This window comes from Salmo trutta, chromosome 14 (assembly GCF_901001165.1).
Source record: "Salmo trutta chromosome 14, fSalTru1.1, whole genome shotgun sequence".
NCBI lineage: Eukaryota > Metazoa > Chordata > Actinopteri > Salmoniformes > Salmonidae > Salmo > Salmo trutta.
Genome location: NC_042970.1, coordinates 10,561,166 through 10,584,031, shown reverse-complemented (window position 1 = coordinate 10,584,031; position 22,866 = coordinate 10,561,166). Strand labels below are relative to the sequence as shown.

At 40.9% G+C, this 22,866-nt stretch overlaps 1 protein-coding gene across 2 annotated transcripts in view; it reads left to right on the top strand.

Moving 5' to 3' along the window:
* The window catches only part of LOC115207378 (rho guanine nucleotide exchange factor 3), a 114,325-nt gene that overhangs the window by 44,535 nt on the left and 46,924 nt on the right, over positions 1 to 22,866 (top strand). The gene's annotated exons all lie outside the window — the stretch shown is intronic.

Sequence of the window (22,866 nt, the reverse complement as noted above, 5' to 3'; positions counted from 1 at the left end):
AGACTCTCTGCTTCCCTAAAGGTCAGGCCATTTCCAGGCCTATTTCTATCTCTTAAGGTCCGTGCTACCTAGACCCTTTAGTGAATACAGAAGTAATAGCTGGGTATTTATAAAACTGACTGTCAACATTTTGTTCTCCTTGGTTGGGCCAATGCTAAAATGCTGAAGTACCGTACAATGCTATTGGCGCTTTGGCTGGACATTCATGGACATTATTTGGCAGCCAAGTCCAAATTCTTAGCTAACAGCATACAACCACAACAACGTCAATTGCTACGAAGCTGTACTTTCAAAGACAAGACTGAAGAAACCTTGACACTCCAGACAGTGTGTAGCTCAGTCAAAGAACAAAATAGTTTTGGGTGGTGTCAGGAAAAAATGCTTCATGGCATCAGTGATAAGTTACAGTACAGTATATGCCTTGAACTTGTGTTGGCTGTTGGCTGTTTCCACAGAATACATTGAGCGTGTCCAAACACAAAACCAACCATGTAGAATCTGCTTCAACGTGTTTTACTACTTAGCTCCTCTTTAAAGTGTAGAGGCAGCAGATCTGGGTGATAATGGAAGCTGTGAGTGTATCTGGGTGGGGTGTCCGTTGATTGACAGGTCCAGAACTGGCGAAGACAGATCTGGGTGTGGGATGGATGAGGTCAGATGTGAGGTGGAACTGTTGTGTTTGAATGCAGAGCATTGTGATTTTACTGTCTTTGTCCGACCATTGTTTTTAAAACAGCACTCCTCCCTTTACCGTTTTTAAAATGATATAAATCAGGTTGTAAAGTCAGACAGAAATAGGAAACGTTTCTCCATGGAATTATTGTTTATTTTAGATACAAACGGTTTCTAATAGATCCGATCTATATTTGGATTATCTTGTAACATTTCATTGTGTTATTATCTTTAAACTTGTTATTATCTGTCAAACTTGTTTTCAGTATTCTAGTCAACACATTCATTACCTACTATTATTAAGGTTTTATTTTTTAATTCATACATTTTTATTCAAGAGCACATCAATGATAAGTACTAAACTATTCTTTTAGGAGTTTACGGCCAGGCCATGTCCTGTGTAATGTAATCTAGCCCCGTGTTAGTTTGACTGGAGTCCATGTCAAGCAGAGTGCAGGACTGGGCAGGACCGGGCAGGACCAGAGCTTGAGCCAGGACAGGGCTAGATCTAGGACCAGGGCTACAGCCAGGGGTAAGGGTAGGGAGGTGATGTGGTGCCACGTGCCTGTTTGGCCTGTGTTCAGCAGTGTGACTGACTGACTGGTCGGCTCACACAATGGCCCGGCCTCGTATCGACAAGGCCAAGCCTCTGCTGGCAGGGGACCACTGGAAAAGGAGGCCAACTATTGTTTCTCACTGCTGTTCCTTCTGCTGAGGAACCTATTGATCGCTATCAAGCGACTCAACGGTAAATCTACAATAACAATAACATGCTGTGGATTGTCGTAATAGGCTGTACACTCATTAACGATAGCAGGGCCAGATGGGATGTGTGCACTGCTGGAGCTAGGAACACAAGCATTTCGCTACACCCGCAACAACATCTGCTAAATATGTGTAATACAATTTGATTAGATTTTTTTTATTTGATTTGATGCTTCTAAACCAAAGCCACGTGTATTCCACATAGGACGCTCCTCTCTATTTATAGGAGTCTTGTTGTAACAAAAAATGATGTTGATAAAACGGATAAGCGCACCCCCGTGGAAGCTTTCTTGATGCTTCCCCGAATTGCTACAACATGTAGAACTTTGCTACAAACTTTATTTGCAGGGTTCAACAACAGCACATGTCAGGGATCTTGTTCTGTAGATCTGTGCATCCAGATCATAGCTAGATATGTGAAAGGTATTCATTCAACCACTCTTTGAGGAAAATGGCAAATGTCTTAGTTGTTGATTTGACCCTAATCTCGTGTTGCTACACTACCAAGTCCGGTTTTCACTCGGCTATTGGAATGAACGTGAGACATCCAGAAATGGAGGTTAATCTGGGGGCCCACCTGTAAGTAACAACTCGGCACAATTTAGTATTCTGTCTAAATCTGACTAATCCAGCATGAGAATAGTTTCATCTGGATTTGAGGACTACCACATTAATGGCATTGATTCTTGGAACTGGCTGCCCACTCACCACAGGACACAACCACACAGCAAGACTAATGAGACGATTAAAGTATTCAATCTGGACCAAATACAACCCATTTATTCTGAGCTAAACATGGCCTCTTAAAGGGAAACGTCGTATTCATCATCTCCAGCACCACAACATCAACATACATTATGTGAAAATGGCGCGTTTCTATGTTCTGTAGTAAAAAAGATAGAGGACGATGACATCGTCAACCAATTAGTAGGCAATTGGTAGTCAATTAGTAGGCATTGCCTCCTCAAATGGTTAAAATCACATGAAGCACACAGATGATGTCATTGGAAACACATCTTCCTCTATCTTATTTACTACAAAATATATAAACGCGCCATTTTCACATACACTACATGATCAAAAGTATGTGGACACCTGCTCGTCGAACATCTCATTCCAAAATCCTGGGCATTAATATGGAGTTGGTTCCCCCCTTTACTGCTATAACAGCCTCCACTCTTCTGGGAAGGCTTTCCACTAGATGTTGGAACATTGCTGAGGGGACTTGCTTCCATTCAGCCACAAGAGCATTAGTGAGGTCGGGCACTGATGTTGGCCGATTAGGCCTGGGGTTGAGGTATTGGTAAGGGCTCTGTGCAGGAAAGTCAAGTTCTTCAACACCGATCTTGACAAACCATTTCTGTATGGACCTTGCTTTGTGCATGGGGGCATTGTCATGCTGAAACAGGAAAGGGCATTCCACAAACTGTTACCACAAAGTTTGAAGCACAGAATAATCTAGAATGTCATTGTATGCTGTAGCGTTAAGCTTTCCCTTCACTGGGGAAGGAGCCTAGTCCGAACCATGAAAAATAACCACAGACCATTATTCCACTGCCCATTGGTGCAGGTAGCATTCGCCTGGCATCCGCCAAACCCATACACATCCGTCAGACTGCCAGAGGGTGAAACGTAATTCATCACTGCCAGAGAACACGTTTCCACTGCTCCAGAGTCCAATGGCGGCGAGCTTTACACCACTTCAGTCGACGGTTGGGATTGCGCATGGTGGTCTTAGGCTTGTGTGCGGCTGCTCTGCCATGGAAACCCATTTCATGAAGCTCCTGACGAACAGTTATTGTGCTGATGTTGCTTCCAGAGGCAGTTTGGAACTAGGTAATGAGTGTTGCAACCGAGGACAGACGATTTTCACTCACTTCAGCACTCGGCGGTCCCGTTCTGTGAGCTTGTGTGGCCTACCACTTCGCGGCTGAGCCATTGTTGCTCTTAGATGTTTCCACTTCACAATAACAGCACTTACAGTTGACCGGGGCAGCTCTAGCAGAGCAGAAATTTGACGATCTGACTTGTTGGAAAGGTGGCATCCTATAACGGTGCCACGTTGAAAGTCACTGAGCTCTTCAGTAAGGCCATTCTACTGCCAATGTTTGTTTATGGAGATTGCATGGCTGTGTGCTTGATTTTATGTCAACATCCTTTGTGGTTGTGGCTAAAATAGCCTGAATCCACTAATTTGAAGGGGTGTCCACATACCTTTGTATATATAGTGTATGTTGATGTTGGAGATTAATATGAAGTTGAACCTTTTAGAAATGTTTTTTTAAGAGTAATTGGTTTCATGTGAGAAAGTTGTTCTGGGCTGTAAATCAAGTTTATTTATCTACCCTTGTGTGTGTGTGTGTGTGTGTGTGTGTGTGTGTGTGTGTGTGTGTGTGTGTGTGTGTGTGTGTGTATTTGGCTGGATACAGGAGTGCAGAGAGCGGAATATTTAACAGGACAGAGAGGAATAAACAAACCACAACAGCCTTCAACTGTCTAGACCATTTTACACTAACACTCTCTGTCATTAAAGTATATGTCTTCGTGAGAAAGAGAAAGTATAAATGTAGAAACATTTATATGATTAGAACCATTTACAGTATGCCATAGTGTATACACTATCCAAGTTGGCCCAATCCCTCTGTAACAGACTCCCTTGGTATCACGTAAAATGACACCTCACTAAATGTAAACAAAACTTCAACCCAACAAGTGGCAGAGCACAGACATTATCTCCTACTTGGATTAAATAGAGACTTGTATGCAATATTTTGGTTCCAGGTAAAACCCTTTTCGGTTCCAAGTAGAACCGTTTTGAGTTCCATATACTGTAGAACCCTCTCCGAAAGGATTCTACCTGGAACCAAAAAGGGTTCTTCAAAGGGTTATCTTATGGGGACAGCCGAATAACTCTATTAGCTCCAAATAACTCTAACAATAATAATAATTTTAAAAAAGGGAACAAAACGACAGAGAACATTGCTCATCTCCATATGTGCTGTTAGAACCAGAGTTAGAAAAAAACACGGCCTTAATATACAGTAGTTGATTACAGTACAACAGCTTTCAGTTCTCACTGACTAACACTGAGGGTCTCTCACATCACTGTCACTGCAGCAGTGTGTCGGAATAATATTTTACAATGATGTGACACGTCCCTGTAGCATGGGCCTTTCTACAGAGAAGGCTGGCAAAGGTAGTCATTATTATGCATTACAGTCCCCCAGTTTGATTGTCATGTTTTTATCAGGACAGACAACAATTGGCATCTGTCGTCTCCTGTCTAGTCATGTTTGTTTGAATTCAATATGAGCTCGATTGGTTTTTCATTTTGCATTTGCGTCTGCAGCTTCAATTGTATGGGATGAGCCATTCACTCTTGTGAGAAAATAGACGTCCTCTGATATAAGCAGCTTTGTAATGCAGAAGATGCCTTGATTATTTATTAATTCATTCTTCCATCCATTAATCCATTCATTCACTCATTCATTCACTCACTCACTCACTCATTCACTCACTCATTCACTCACTCACTCATTCATTCACTCACTCACTCACTCACTCATCCATTAGTCCATTCACTCACTCACTCACTCACTCATCCATTAATCCATTCATTCACTCATTCACTCACTCACTCACTCACTCATTAATCCATTCATTCACTCATTCATTCACTCACTCAATCACTCACTCACTCACTCACTCATTCATTCATTCATTCATTCATTCATTCATTCACCAAAGAGCAGTTGTGGTTATGATACAGACAAACAGAAACAAACACCAGAACACAGACATGAATTCTGATCCCAGAACATATGATTGTGTCAGAACTATAGGTAACTGAGTAGTGGTCTACTGGACCAACCGGGTTTATGGCTAACAGGTGAAGACCTAAGCTTTGATCATATCCTGCATATTGTTCAGTGGAAAATGTGTCAGATCTGTATCTGATGTTTGTGGTGGGGTCAGAGGACGTCTCTGTGGTGATTATCCCACCCGTGGCACCATTTCCTCTGAACTATCTCAGCCAGGTACAGCAGGCAAATAGTCAACATTTCCCAGGTCTCTCTTGGTCAAACAGACAAGGTTCTTTCTGAACCCTGGCAAAGCGAGGCTAATAAACATTGTACAGAGATTTTTTTTAAACAAACAAGTGAAAACTGTGAAGAATGTGCTTGCATCTGTGAGCTGGGGATAAAATATATCCATCTCAATTCCTTTTTGCCTGGAAATGCCTCGTGAAAATTATGTAACAGACTGAAGTAAAAACAACAAGCCAAAACAATGGCCTTAAAACCAACTCAGTGGAGACATGAGGATGGACCCCTTAAGACAACACATCAGTCCGTGTTTTGCCCCAACAATGTCCTGCCAGGACTGACAAGTGAAGTGATCAATCTGTGTGTGTGTGTGTCTGTCTGTCTGTCTGTCTGTCTGTCTGTCTGTCTGTCTGTCTGTCTGTCTGTCTGTCTGTCTGTCTGTCTGTCTGTCTGTCTGTCTGTCTGTCTGTCTGTCTGTCTGTCTGTCTGTGCATTATAGGCCAGTGTTAGGGCTGTAGCCTGTTTGTCATAGGGTCACCAGTATATTTCAGGACAGGTGAGTCAGGGGTCCACCTTCCTGTGTTCCTCGGGCCAGAGAATGGAGACCACTGCCCTATCCTGGCGGACAGGAAGCCTGACATCAGTTGGCATTGTATAAATAACCTGCCATGGGCTCGACCCCCTCTCTTCCTACAATGCAGCCTAATATAGTCCTGAAGACTTGGTTCAGGTTTGTAGTATTGCAGGTACTACTTAGGTACATAACACTGAGCTGCAGTGAACCAAATAATTAGTCAATTAGATGTAGTTCATGTCTGGTATGGATATTATTCACAATATGCACCCAATAAAAAAACACAGCACATGGACAGTGGGATAATTACGTGGTCATTGGATAGTTCTATGTAGTTCTATGTAGAGAATTTGTTGATAGATTCACATAACCATCAGCAGTCCTAGAGGACACAATTATCAGTAGTCCTAGAGGACACAGTTATCAGTAGTCCTAGAGGACACAGTTATCAGCAGTCCTAGAGGACACAGTTATCAGCAGTCCTAAAGGACACAGATATCAGTAGTCCTAGAGGACACAATTATCAGTAGTCCTAGAGGACACAGTTATCAGCAGTCCTAGAGGACACAGTTATCAGCAGTCCTAGAGGACACAGTTATCAGTAGTCCTAGAAGACATTTATCAGTAGTCCTAGAGGACACAGTTATCAGTAGTCCTAGAGGACACAGTTATCAGTAGTCCTAGAAGACACAGTTATCAGTAGTCCTAGAGGACAGTTATCAGTAGTCCTAGAAGACAGTTATCAGTAGTCCTAGAAGACAGTTATCAGTAGTCCTAGAAGACAGTTATCAGTAGCCTAGAGGACACAGCTATCAGTAGTCCTAGAGGACACAGTTATCAGTAGTCCTAGAGGACACAGTTATCAGTAGTCCTAGAAAACAGTTATCAGTAGTCCTAGAGAACAGTTATCAATAGTCCTAGAAGACAGTTATCAGTAGTCCTAGAGGACACAGTTATCAGTAGTCCTAGAGGACAGTTATCAGTAGTCCTAGAAGACAGTTATCAGTAGTCCTAGAGGACACAGTTATTAGTATTCCTAGAAGACAGTTATCAGTAGTCCTAGAAGACAGTTATCAGTAGTCCTAGAAGACACAGTTATCAGTAGTGCTAGAGGACAGTTATCAGTAGTCCTAGAAGACAGTTATCAGTAGTCCTAGAGGACACAGTTATCAGTAGTCCTAGAGGACACAGTTATCAGTAGTCCTATAAGACAGTTATCACTAGTCCTAGAGGACACAGTTATCAGTAGTCCTAGAAGACAGTTATTGGTAGTCCTAGAGGACACAGTTATCAGTAGTCCTAGAAGACACAGTTATCAGTAGTCCTAGAGGACAGTTATCAGTAGTCCTAGAAGACAGTTATCAGTAGTCCTAGAAGACACAGTTATCAGTAGTCCTAGAAGACAGTTATCAGTAGTCCTAGAGGACAGTTATCAGTAGTCCTAGAAGACAGTTATCAGTAGTCCTAGAAGACACAGTTATCAGTAGTCCTAGAAGACAGTTATCAGTAGTCCTAGAGGACACAGTTATCAGTAGTCCTAGAAGACAGTTATCAGTAGTCCTAGAAGACACAGTTATCAGTAGTCCTAGAGGACAGTTATCAGTAGTCCTAGAAGGCAGTTATCAGTAGTCCTAGAGGGCAGTTATCAGTAGTCCTAGAGGACAGTTATCAGTAGTCCTAGAAGACAGTTATCAGTAGTCCTAGAGGACAGTTATCAGTAGTCCTAGAAGACAGTTATCAGTAGTCCTAGAGGACAGTTATCAGTAGTCCTAGAAGACAGTTATCAGTAGTCCTAGAAGACACAGTTATCAGTAGTCCTAGAAGACAGTTATCAGTAGTCCTAGAAGACAGTTATCAGTAGTCCTAGAAGACACAGTTATCAGTAGTCCTAGAGGACACAGTTATCAGTAGTCCTAGAAGAAACAACTAGCAATAGTTGGGGCCTCTTTCCTGTTGACTGTCTGTATGGGGGGTCCTGTTAAGGGAACTCCTCAGTGAGGGCGAGAGACCCGAGAGGGAGAGAGATAGAGGAGGGAAGAGAGAGAGGGGAGAGAGGTGAGGGGGTCTGTAGGCACTCAGGTCATGTACAGGGTTGTGTGCAGTAGCTACAACATGGAAGAAAACTGAGAAAAATGGGGAGTGATCACCTGAACTGTTCCCGTCAAAAAATTATGAATTAAGAAATGCTCTGTTGCTATTGTGTAACACAACCTGGTATGATCTGTCAGCCAGCTGTGCGTTTAGGTCAACCCTGGGTTAGCTGGCTAACTAGCTGTTTCAGGGGAGGCCAGCTGTGCGTTTAGGTCAACCCTGGGTTAGCTGGCTAACTAGCTGTTTCAGGGGAGACCAGCTGTGCGTTTAGGTAAACCCCGGGTTAGCTGGCTAACTAGCTGATTCAGGGGAAGCCAGCTGTGCGTTTAGGTCAACCCTGGGTTAGCTGGCTAACTAGCTGTTTCAGGGGAAGCCAGCTGTGCGTTTAGGTAAACCCCGGGTTAGCTGGCTAACTAGCTGCTTCAGGGGAAGCCAGCTGTGCGTTTAGGTCAACCCCGGGTTAGCTGGCTAACTAGCTGCTTCAGGGGAGACCAGCTGTATGCTTCTACCTATCTGGTCTCTGGTAATTTGCCGGGAAATTGAAGGTTATAAAAGCAGAGTGCCAGGCAAGCAGCATTCCTGGGCCTGCATAGCGTGCGAGAACTGTGTGTGTGTGTTGCTCATCATGCCCCAGGGGATCAGACGGCTAGTTCTCCACAGTGAAAACACTGACTGAGGCCTGTTACAGCAGGAGGTTGTTCCCAGTCATCATAAAGTACTCACACACACACACACACACACACACACACACACACACACACACACACACACACACACACACACACACACACACACACACACACACACACACACACACACACACTTATTTCAGACAGAAGATGTGGTATGTTACCTGTCAAAAAAGAATTGGCAATGCTTATTTGACCCCCTTTCAAACAGCCCCTTGTTTAAAATACCATGTTTTTTACCTGGAAATGCCTCTTGAAAATGATGTAACAGACTGAAGTAAAAACAACAAGCCAAAACAAGGTACATTTGTGGGATTTTTGTCTGTATTTGGAAGTGACTAATCACACGTTCCCTCGGACCCGTTTGACCAGTGGAACAGCATGATGGACAGTGTGGTCTTTTGGTCAACAGTCCAGTTCTATCTGAAATCACTTCCTGTTAATGTACTACTCAGATTCCTCAGTGGCAGCTCTGTGTTTGTGGTAGCTGGTTAGCTGCCTTTCTTTCTTTCTTTCCCTCTGTCTGTCATCTAGACAAACTATAAACTGATATACTGTGTGTGTGCTTTTAGTATCATTTTCAGATGTTTGAGCTTTCGAGAGTCTGTGTTATCTACCCTGGTGCAACAGGTTGTCAAACTCGGTTTGAGTTCTAACTTCTAAAATAATTTGAGACATTTTTTTATCAGCTATGGTTCCGATAGTGGATTCTTTCTCAGCTATGGTTCTGATAGTGGATTATTTATCAGCTATGGTTCTGATAGTGGATTATTTATCAGCTATGGTTCTGATAGGGGATTATTTATCAGCTATGGTTCTGATAGTGGATTCTTTATCAGCTATGGTTCCGATAGTGGATTCTTTATCAGCTATGGTTCCGATAGTGGATTCTTTATCAGCTATGGTTCCGATAGTGGATTCTTTATCAGCTATGGTTCCGATAGTGGATTATCTATCAACTTTGGTTCTGATTGTGGATTATTTATCAGCTATGGTTCTGATAGTGGATTATTTATCAACTATGGTTCTGATAGTGGATTATTTATCAGCTATGGTTCTGATAGTGGATTATTTATCAACTATGGTTCTGATAGTGGATTCTTTATCAGCTATGGTTCTGATTGTGGATTCTTTATCAGCTATGGTTCTGATAGTGGATTATTTATCAGCTATGGTTCCGATAGTGGATTCTTTATCAGCTATGGTTCTGATAGTGGATTCTTTATCAGCTATGGTTCTGATAGTGGATTCTTTATCAGCTATGGTTCTGATAGTGGATTATTTATCAGCTATGGTTCCGATAGTGCATTCTTTATCAGCTATGGTTCCGATAGTGGATTCTTTATCAGCTATGGTTCCGACAGTGGATTATCTATCAGCCATGGTTCTGATTGTGGATTATTTATCAGCTATGGTTCTGATAGTGGATTATTTATCAACTATGGTTCTGATAGTGGATTCTTTATCAGCTATGGTTCTGATTGTGGATTATTTATCAGCTATGGTTCCGATAGTGGATTCTTTATCAGCTATGGTTCTGATAGTGGATTCTTTATCAGCTATGGTTCTGATAGTGGATTCTTTATCAGCTATGGTTCTGATTGTGGATTATTTATCAGCTATGGTTCCGATAGTGGATTATTTATCAGCTATGGTTCCGATAGTGGATTCTTTATCAGCTATGGTTCCAATAGTGGATTCTTTATCAGCTATGGTTCTGATAGTGGATTCTTTATCAGCTATGGTTCTGATAGTGGATTCTTTATCAGCTATGGTTCTGATTGTGGATTCTTTATCAGCTATGGTTCTGATTGTGGATTCTTTCTCAGCTATGGTTCCGATAGTGGATTCTGCCTGTACCCTACTGCCTTGTGCCCTACTGCCTGTACCCTACTGCCTTGTACTCTACTGCCTAATACCCTACTGACTGGTAATGCCACCATCTCCTGACCCAAATTCTGACAGGTTGTTTGATACCTCACCACAGCAAAGGGAGAACTGGCTTTTATACGGAATCTTTGAACGCCACTTTACTGAGCTGAGCTGCTGAGCTATATCAACAAGCAACTCTGACCTTAACCTGTCTGGGCTAGAGGGCAGTATTTTCACGGCCGGATGAAAAACGTACCCAATTTAAACAGGTTACTACTCTGGCCCAGAAACTAGAATATGCATATTATTAGTAGATTTCGATAGGAAACACTCTGAAGTTTCTAAAACTGTTTGAATGGTGTCTGTGAGTATAACAGAACTCATATGGCAGGCATAAACCTGAGAAAAATCCAAGCAGGAAGTGGAAAGTCTGAGAATTGTAGTTCTTCTTTTGATTCTCTATCGAAACTACAGTGTCTGTGGGGGACGTTGCACTTCCTAAGGCTTCCATTGGCTGTCAACAGCCTTCATAAAGTGGTTTGAGCATTTTCCTGTCACTGGGCAGATAATAGGAGCTCAGTTACTGAGTGGTCTGCCTTGCAACAAAGGGATTGGATATGCGCAGTCACGCGAGCGCACCGTTCCTTCTTTTTCTTCTTGAATGAATATACTATTGTCCGGTTGGAATATAATCGCAGTTTTACGTTAAAAATACCATAAAGATTGATTTTAAACAGCATTTGACATGCTTCTAAGTACGGTAATGGAACATTCTGACTTTTCGTCTCTGTTTCCACGCTCACGCGTTATGCCTTTGGATAAGTGATCTGTACGCACGAACAAAACGGAGGTATTTGTACATAAATATGGATTATTTTGAACAAAAACAACATTTCTTGTGGAAGTAGCAGTCCTGGGAGTGCATTCTGATGAAGATCAGCAAAGGTAAGAGAATATTTCTAATACTAATTCTGAGTTTAAGTTGCCCCGAACTTGGCGGGTGTCTGAATAGCTCGCCGTGATGGCTGAGCTATGTACTCAGAATATTGAACAATGTGCTTTCTCTGTAAAGCTATTTTAAAATCTGACACAGCGGTTGCATCCAGGAGTAGTCCATCTATAATTCTTTAAATAATTGTTATATATTTTGTCAACGTTTATGATGAGTATTTTTGTAAGTTGATGTGCACATTCACCGGGCCTTTTGGTGGGAATACATTTTCTGAACATCACGCGCCAATGTAAAATGCTGTTTTTGGATATAAATATGAACTTTATCGAACAAAACATACATGTATTGTGTAACATAATGTCCTAGGAGTGTCATCTGATGAAGATCGTCAAAGGTTAGTGCTTCATTTAGCTGTGTTTTGGGTTTTATTGACACATGTCCTTGCTTGGAAAATGGCTGTGTGATTATTTTTGTCTATGTACTCTCCTAACATAATCTAATGTTTTGCTTTCGCTGTAAAGCCTTTTTGAAATCGGACAATGTGGTTACATCAAGGAGAAGTGTATCTTTAAAATGGTGTAAAATAGTTGTATGTTTGAGAAAGTTGAATTATGACATTTTGTTGTTTTTGAATTTGCCGCCCTGATATTTCACTGGCTGTGTCCCGCAGGTGGGACGCTAGTGTCCCACGTAGCCAATAGAAGTTAACCTATATATCTTCTGAAGAGCTAATTCATCCATTCCTTTGCTTAGAGTCACTACAGATGCCGTATCTTAATTTGGTCATCCTGTTGTTGCAGGAATGTTCCTGCACAGCAGGAAATGCAAACTTGTAGTGTATTCAAGGTTTTAGTGTAATTTCCACTTTAAAATGTCAGACTTGATTATCCCTAACAAAAAATGTATTAACCCCTACAAAAAATGTCCATTAGTTATAATTTCACATAATAATTCACATTTCCTGTTGCTGCAGGACAGTTTTCCTGCCGAAGCAAACTGGCTCGAAGTAAGATCCAACATCTCTATCCATCTCCCTTCTCCAGTATGCAGAGATGGTTACAGAGCACTATTACAATTGTCAAAATCATAACAACATATTTTTTAAAATCTTTATTTAAATAGGCAAGTCAGTTAAGAACAAATTCTTATTTTCAATGACGGCCTAAGAACTGCCTCATTCAGGGGCAGAATGACAGATTTGTACCTTGTCAACTCAGGGATTCGATCTTGCGACCTTTCAGTTACTAGTCCAACACTCTAACCACTAGGCTACGCTGCCGCCCCGAAACAATATGTGATAAACAGCAGAATTGATATAGGACTGATACCTGTACTATTTAGATTTATTTAGATTTGCCTTTTTTTATTCACTAATATTGTACACCTCCAAAGGTAGCTTATTTCAACTTGTTGAAAGTGACATTTGGGTTCACAGAGGGCATAGCTTATTTAAATTAGGTCAGACTGACAAAATAGAAATGCCCTTTTATGATTCATCAAGTTTTCTTTCTCGTCGTCATAAATTTTCCTTTTCACATTTCCTCTCTGAAATTGTCAGTGTTCCATTGTTAGTAAAACGTCACAGAGACCTTTACGGTTAGTTGATGAAAATAGGCCTTGCGCGATCCCATTAATTCAAAATTATATTCACAGATTGTCGTAACATTAGAAATTAGACACTGTTATTCTGGTCTCTCTGTCTGTGTGGAGGTTGGTGGTTAGTAAGCCCAGGCAATAGCATTTCAATTTATACCCAGCATGGCCCCCTTTCTTTCCACGAAGGGAAATTGATGTTCAAGGGAACATTGAACCCTTAAATAACACAAGACTTCCAGTGGTGAGGTAGAAAGAGGCCTCCCTCCTGCGTAGTGTAGATCTGAGGCTTAATATGTATGAAGTGTTATGGTTGCGTTTCATTTCTAACATCAAAGGAATTTTTAGATTTTTTTTATGGCCCTTTAAAGACACATAGTACCTAATACCTTTCGTCATCTGGAAAGGGAGGTTGGGGTGGCTGCAACAGCTTAGTCACCCAAACGGTTTCAAGCCCCATCGAAGCAAAGGTGTGCTGTCACTCAAGCTCATTTTGTCATTTATATTCTGTTGGCAACAAGATATTGTAGATGGCATGTGTTGCGATGTGGTCTGAGAATGAACACTTCTAATTTCTGTTATTTTTCATGAGAGATCATCGATTTGCTCTAGGAATATCTGGAATGAAAGAATTACTGTGTGTGGTCTCTACCCCTGAGCCAAATGCCCAGTCTTACCTTCCACAGTAGCGTTCAGAAAATAGCCTATAATTGTGTATGTTCCCACTTCAAACCTTGAGAGCCAGTGCCACAGTAGCCTATAATCAGGGCTGGATTAATGCAGGGGTTTACCGGGGCTGAAGCCCCTGGGCCCAGGCCTGCGGGCCAGTGAAATATCAGGGCGGCAAATTCAAAACAACAAAATGTCATAATTCAGATTTCTCAAACATACAACTATTTTACACCATTTTAAAGATACACCTCTACTTAATAACCTCTTACATCTAGATGTTCCGCTAGCGGAACACCTGCTCCAATATCCAATGATGGGCGTGGCGCGAAATACAAATTCCTCTAAAATCCGAAAACTTCCATTTTTCAAACATATGACTATTTTACAGCATTTTAAAGACAAGACTCTCGTAAATCTAACCATACTGTCCGATTTCAAAAAGGCTTTACAGCGAAAGCAAAACATTAGATTATGTCAGCAGAGTACCCAGCCAGAAATAATCAGACACCCATTTTTCAAGCTAGCATATAATGTCACAAAAAACAAAACCACAGCTAAATGCAGCACTAACCTTTGATGATCTTCATTAGATGACAATCCTAGGACATTATGTTATACAATGCATGCATGTTTTGTTCAATCAAGTTCATATTTATATCAAAAACCAGCTTTTTTACATTAGCATGTGACGTTCAGAACTAGCATACCCCCCGCAAACCTCCGGTGAATTTACTAAATTACTCACGATAAACGTTCACAAAAAACACAACAATTATTTTAAGAATTATAGATACAGAACTCCTCTATGCACTCGATATGTCCGATTTTAAAATAGCTTTTCGGTGAAAGCACATTTTACAATATTCTCAGTAGATAGCCCGGCATCACAGGGCTAGCTATTTAGACACCCACCAAGTTTAGCACTCACCAAAATCAGACTTACTATTAGAAAAGTTTGATTACCTTTGATGTTCTTTGTCAGAATGCACTCCCAGGACTTCTACTTCAATAACAAATGTTGGTTTGGTCCAAAATAATCCATAGTTATGTCCAACAGCGCCGTTTTGTTTGTGCGTTCAAGACACTATCCGAATGGTAAATAAGGGTCGTGCGCATGGCGCATTTCGTGACAAAAGATTTCTAAATATTTCATTACCGTACTTCGAAGCATGTCAACCGCTGTTTAAAATCAATTTTTATGCCATTTTTCTCGTAAAAAAGCGATAATATTCCGACCGGGAATCTGCAATTAGGTAAACAGACGAAAGAAAATAAATCACGCCTAAGCCCTTTGTCCTCTGATAGACCACTTAGCAAAAGCGCTCGTGTGTTTCAGCCAGGGCTTTGAATTACGTCATTCAGATTTTTCCCGGGCTCTGAGAGCCCATGGAAGCCGTAGGAAGTGTCACGTAACAGCAGAGATCCTTTGTAATGGATAGAGATAATCAAGAAGGGGAAGAAATGGTCAGACAGGGTACTTCCTGAACAGAATCTTCTCATGTTTTGGCCTGCCAAATGAGTTCTGTTATACTCACAGACACCATTCAAGAAACTTTGGAGTGTTTTCTATCCAAAGCTAGTTTCTGGGCAGGAGTAATAATCAGATTAAATCGGGTACGTTTTTTATCCAGCCGTGAAAATACTGCCCCCTATCCATAACAGGTTAATCCAACCACATTGTCCGATTTCAAAAAGGCTTTACGGCGAAAGTATAAAGTTAGATTTTGTTAGGACAGTGCCAACACAAGAAAAACCACACAGCCATTTTCCAAGCAGGAGAGGGGTCACAAAAACAGAAATACAGCTAAAATTAAGCAATAACCTTTGACGATCTTCATCAGATGACACTCCTAGGACTCAATGTTACACAATACATGTATGTTTTGTTCGATAAAGTTCATATTTATATCCAAAAACCCCATTTTACATTGGAGCGTGATGTTCAGAAAATATTTTGTCTCCAAAACTGCCGGTGAATCAGCACAACAATTTACAAAAATACTCATCATAAACGTTGATAAAATATTAAACTGTTATTCAAAGAATTATAGATAAACATCTCCTTAATGCAACCGCTGTGACAGATTTAAAAAAAGCTTCACGGGGAAAGCACACTGCAATAATCTGAGTACGGCGCTAAGAAAAATACATCACGCAATACAGATACCCGCCATTTTGGAGTCATCTAAAATCATAAATAGCATTATAAATATTCACTTACATTTGAAGATCTTCATCAGAAGGCACTTCCAGGAATCCCAGGTCCACAATAAATGTTGTTTTGTTCGATAAAGTCCATAATTTATGTCCAAATACCTCCTTGTTGTTTGCGTGTTCAGTAAGCTACTCCAAATGTAGGGAGCGCGCCAAAAATTTCACGACGAAAAGTCCAAAAAAGTTATATTTACGTTCGTAGAAACATGTCAAACGTTGTATAGCATCAATCTTTAGGGCCTTTTTAACATAAAACTTCAATAATATTCCAACCGGACGATTCCAATGTCTTGAAAAACCTAATGGAACACAGCTACCTCATCACTTGAATGCGAGCCAATGAACTCATGTCATTTTCTGAGTCACCAACTTCCCGGCCTTCTTGTTTGCTCTCTGTTCACTGCAAAAGCCTGAAACAAGGTTCTAAAGACTGTTGACATCTAGTGGAAGCCTTAGGAAGTGCTAAATGAACCCTAAGTCACTGTGTGTTAGATAGGCAATGACTTGAAAAGCCTACAAGCATCAGATTTCCCACTTCCTGGTTGGATTTTTCTCTGTTTTTTTCCTGCCATATGAGTTATTTTATACTCACAGACATCATTCAAACAGTTTTAGAAACTTCAGAGTGTTTTCTATCTATCTAATAATATGCAAATATTTGACTCTGGGCCTGAGTATTAGGCAGTTTACTCTGGGCACGCTTTTCATCCGAAATCGAAAATACTGCCCCCTATACCTTAAAAAGTTAATGCCTTTGAGCCAATCAGTTGTGTTGTGACAAGGTAGGGGTGGTATACAGAAGATAGCCCTATTTGGTAAAATACCAAGTCCATATTATGTCAAGAACAGCTCAAATAAGCAAAGCGAAATGACAGTTCATCATTACTTTAAGACATGAAGGTCAGTTAATTCAGAAAATGTCAAGAACTTTGAAGGTTTCTTCAAGTACAGTCATAAAAAACATCAAGCGCTATGATGAAACTGGCTCTCATGAAGACCACCACAGGAAAGGATTATCTGCTACAGAGGATAAGTTCATTAGAGTTAACTGCACTTCAGAAATTGCAGCCCAAATAAATTCTTCACAGAGTTCAAGTAACAGACACATCACAACATCAACTGTTCAGAGGAGACTGCGTGAATCAGGCCTTCATGGTTGAATTGCTGCAAAGAAACCACTACTAAAGGACACCGATAATAAGAAGAGACTTGCTTGGGCCAAGAAACACGATGAATGGACATTAGACCAGTGGAAATCTGTCCTTTGGTCTGATGAGTCAAAATTTGAGATTTTTGGTTCTAACCGCCGTGTCTTTGTGAGAGGCAAAGTAGGCGAACGGATGATCTCCACATGTGTGGTTCCCACTGTGAAACATGGAGGAGGAGGTGTGATGGTGTGGGGGTGCGTTGCTGGTGACACTGTCAGTGATTTATTTAGAATTCAAGGCTCACTTAACCAGCATGGCTACCACAGCATTCTGCAGCGATACAGCATCCCATCTGGTTTACGCTTAGTGGGACTATCATTTGTTTTTCAACAGGACAATGCCCCAACACATCTCCAGGCTGTGTAAGGGCTATTTGACCAAGAAGGAGAGCGATGGAGTGCTGCATCAGATGACCTGGCTCCACAATCAACCGACCTCAACCCAATTGAGAGTGTTTGTGATGAGTTGGACGGCAGAGTGAAGGAAAAACAGCCAACAAGTGCTCAGCATATGTGGGAACTCCTTCAAGATGGTTGGAAAAGCATTCCAGGTGAAGCTAGTTGAGAGAATGCCAAGAGTGTGCAAAGTTGTCATCAAGGCAAGGGGTGGCTACTTTGAAGAATCTCAAATATATTTTGATTTGTTTAATAACACTTTTTTGGTTACTACATGATTCCATATGTGTTATTTCATAGTTTTGATGTCTCACTATTATTCTACAATTTTTTATTTTATTTTTTTATTTCACCTTTATTTAACCAGGTAGGCTAGTTTAGAACAAGTTCTCATTTGTAACTGCGACCTGGCCAAGATAAAGCAAAGCAGTGCGACACAAACAACAACACAGAGTTACACAGAGTTACACTTGGAAATGTGTAATGTAACAATGTAGAAATGTAATAATGTAGAAAATAGTACAAATAAAGAAAAACCCTTAAATGAGTAGGTGTGTCCAAACTTTGGACTGGTACTGTATATAATATATTAACTATACAGTATATATTATACACAGTTGAAGTCGGAAGTTTACATACACCTTAGCCAAATACATTTAAAGTCAGTTTATCACAATTCCTGACATTTAATCCGAATAACAATTCCCTATCTTAGGTCAGTTAGGATCACCACTTTATTTTAAGAATGTGAAATGTCAGAATAATAGTAGAGAATGATTTCTTTCAGGTTTTATTTCATTCATCACATTCCCAGTGGGTCAGAAGTTTACATACACTCAATTAGTATTTGGTAGCGTTGCCTTTAAACTGTTTAACTTGGGTCAAACGTTTCTGGTAGCCTTCCACAAGCTTCCCACAATAAGTTGGGTGGATTTTGGCCCATTCCTCCTGACAGAGCTGGTGTAACTGAGTCATGTTTGTAGGCCTCCTTGCTCGCACACGCTTTTTCAGTTCTGCCCACACATTTTCTATAGGATTGAGGTCAGGGCATTGTGATGGCCACTTCAATACCTTGACTTTGTTGTCCTTAAGCCATTTTGTCATAACTTTGGAAGTATGCTTGGTGTCATTGTCCATTTGGAAGACCTAATGGCGACCAAGGTTTAACTTCCTGACTGATGTCTTGAGATGTTGCTTCAATATATCCACATAATCTTCCTCCTAATGCTGTTGTTCTGGGATTGAATTGCACTTTTCACACCAAAGTACGTTCATCTCTAAGAGACAGAACGTGTCTCCTTCCTGAGCGGTATGACGGCTGAGTGGTCCCATGGTGTTTATACTTGCGTGCTATTGTTTGTACAGATGAACGTGGTACCTTCAGGCGTTTGGAAATTGCTCCCAAGGATGAACCAGACTTTTGGAGGTCTACAATTTTTTTCTGAGGTCTTGGCTGATTTCTTTTGATTTTCCCATGATGTCAAGCAAAGAGGCACTGAGTTTGAAGGTAGGCCTTGAAATACATCTACAGGTACACCTCCAATTGACTCAAATGATGTAAATTAGCATATCAGAAGCTTCTAAAGCCATGACATCATTTTTTGGAATTTTCCAAGCTGTAAAAGCACAGTCAAGTTAGAGTATGTAAACTTCTGACCCACTGGAATTGTGATACAGTGAATTATAAGTGAAATAATCTGTCTGTAAACAATTGTTGGAAAAATTACTTGTGTCATGCACAAAGTAGATTAGTTTAGTTTAGTTTATTAATTCCACCATTTGAAAAACAAGCACACATGAAACTTGAAAAAGCCATACATGCACATGAATAAAATCATCAAGTATAACACACAATAAAGTCTGGGACTTATTTCCATTGTGGTCCTCTTGAGACAAGATGGCTAGACAAGATCGAAAACAGTATGGCAATGAAATAATAAAACAAAAACAGAGAAGAAGAACATCTATCTCATCATTCCAGTTACATGATAGGGGTTATTCATATGGGCACAGAAGACATCAAACATATTTTTACTTTATTTTTAAATCTGCCCAGAGAGGATGTTGTTTTTATGGGCAGAGGCAACTCATTCCATTCTGAGGCTCCAGTATACAAGAAAGTACCTTTCCCAGCATTACTTCTGAACCTGTATAAACACACATCAGCAACACCTGATCTGGTGCTGTGATTGTGTTCATCTCTAACACGAGGAAAGTAATCACTTAGATATCTGGGTGCAGGACCATCAATACTCCTGTAAACCAAACCTAGTCTAATCTGGGACATCCTAGCCTCAACAGGCAGCCAGTTTAGTTCCTGAAAGCAACTCCTGCCTATGTGAGTATGTGGACTCACCTTCAATACTACCCTGATCAGCTTATTCTGGGCTATCTGGAGCTTCCCCTTCATAAGTTTTCAATAACCCCCCAAACGAGGAAGTACTAGCATAGTCAAAATGGCATTGAATGAGGGCAGTAGCTAGCATTTACATGGAGTCCTTATCAAGCAGCTTGGACTATCTAGCCAAAAACTTAGTCCTGGCATTAACCTTCCCTAGCACTTTATTGGCCATGCTCACACCTCCCAAGCTTCCATCAAGGATACATCCCAAGTAGCTAACAGAGGTTTTAGTAGTCAGCACCTCACCCCCTAATTCCACACTGATTTCAGAGGACCTACTCAATTTAGGTCTGGATCCAAAAATAATTGCTTCAGTGCAGAGATAGCTTATTATCTCCAAGCCATTTGTTAATGTTAGTAAGCTCTGTGCTAAGTATGCTCTCCAACATAGTTTTACTTTTGTGAGACACCAGAAGTGTAGAGTCATCCGCATAAAGAAACAGACAGCAAGAACAAGCATTTTCATATCGTTAATATACAATAAAAACAGCAGAGGCCCAAGCACGCTCCCCTGCGGAATGCCACAACTCATTGGTTTTGCCTGAGACAGTGAACCATTAACCTCTACTTCTTGCTCCCTTCCTGATAAATAGGACTTTACACAGCCTAGAGGGATACTGCTTAACCCCAATGCCTCCAGTTTGGAGATTAGGAGACAGTGGTTAACTGTATCAAAGTTATTCTGTAGGTCAAGCAGTACCATTCCACAGAGATTTCCCTCATCGATCTCTTTCCTGATGAGGTCAGTCAAGTAAAGTAGACATGAATCAGTGGAGTATGTTTTTCTAAAAACCCGACTGAAAATCATACATTAGACCCTGTTTGTTAACATATTCATACATTTGCTCATGTACAACTCTCTCCAGGATCTTTGATGTTACACAGAGGATAGATGTCCTAACCAACTTACCAAAACTATAGTTTATTAAGAAGAAATTTGTGGAGTGGTTGAAAAACAAATTTTAATGACTCCAACCTAAGTGTATGTAAACTTCCGGCTTCAACTCTGTGTAGTATATATTTTATATTTTTTCACTGCAACCGCCTACCACAGAAAGAGAAAGCCCTTGGGATTTCTTAATCCGGCCCTGCCAATGTGATTCATTTCTCTATACTGAATATAATAGGAATGTGGTTATAGGCAGACTATCACATTCAACCTATACCGTAGTCCATATAGCCCATCTATCCTATTAAAAAGGACTGAAGACAGAAACAGATCATTTGGTTCCATTTCAACATATTTATTAGTGAGCCGAAAGTGCTGTAACATATATAAATTCAATCAAATAGCCTAGTACACACACCAAAACTTTTCAAATGTTCAAATCAAGAGACGTGGACAGTCGGGAGCATCACAAATTCAGTACCACTGGACAGCAACATGATAAAGTAAAGGAACGAGATCAGAATGACTCCTAAGGCTTGATCCATATATTAAATAATTAGATAGCCTAGCCTACAAAACAAAATAAATCGGTTCAACTGAAAAGACCTGATTAAGTCCCCGGTGCCGACACATTCAGAAATCAAAATATGGTTTACTACTAAAATATGGTTTACTACAACCGGACAGACCGGTTGTGGCGGCGTTGGATGGGCCAGTTGTGGCTGCTGAAGTGGCTTCGTTGGATGGACCCGTTGTGACGACATCGGACGGCCCAGTTGCAGCTGCCGAAGTTGCGGTGGCGCCAGACGGCCCACTCGCAGCGTCGTCGGACAGCCATTCCCGCTGTCTCCCTTAATGGTTGATTATTCTGTCACACTGGTATAAATGGGTCGGGAGACAGGCGCAGGAATGCGTATTAGTTTTTTTTATTAAGCCCAAATTACAGCGTGTCATGTAAAGGCACAGGGATGAAGACCAAACAAACACATGACAAAACACAGGGTAGAAACCCAAAACAAAAGAGCGAGGAGTACCTCGAATAAATAACACACGCACACAATGATTATCACACGGGACGAGACCCATAATCATCTGCATAATCCAGAAGGGCACGAAAGCCCAAAACACACAGCACAGGTACTCACACGCACCAACGGAACAATGGAACAATAATCGACGACCATGGTGAACCAAGGGCACATATATACAATACAAATAATTGATCAGCTATTGTCAAAGCCATAATGACTATGACATCCGGGTATTCTCGATTTTCAAAATGTCGCATACTATTCAACTTTTTTTTTGTCATACTCAAAAGGCCTACTATTTAGGACACAAGTATGGGTGTTCAGACACGGCCACTGTGTCTACTGATGTCCTGATGTAAGACGTGTGTCTACTCTACTGATGTTGTGCGTGCGTGCGTGTGCATGCGTGTGCGTGTGTGTGCGTGCGTGTGTGTGTGTGTGTGTGCATGTGTGTGCGTGCGTGTGTGCACTGTAAAAAGTGGGACGGCACAGTTGTTCATTTGAAGTGATTTTTATGATTGGTATGATCCAAAATTACGCTTTGGTTCATTCAACCTATTCTATTCAATTTGTCTGAACTCAAATAACAATTTTGATAGATCAATGTGATATTTTTTATTCAATGAAAGCTTCTAAATTGCTTTCCACAACCCATGCGCATTCAAATTGGATAGCTGTGGGTGTAATATAGCGGCGGCAGCCTATCAGAAGATGTGGAGGCGTGGCCTATTGGAGGCATGGCTTTGAGTAAGTTATTTTTGGCCACCTGTGAGAGTGAATTTGATTCCAGGTAATGTGTTCA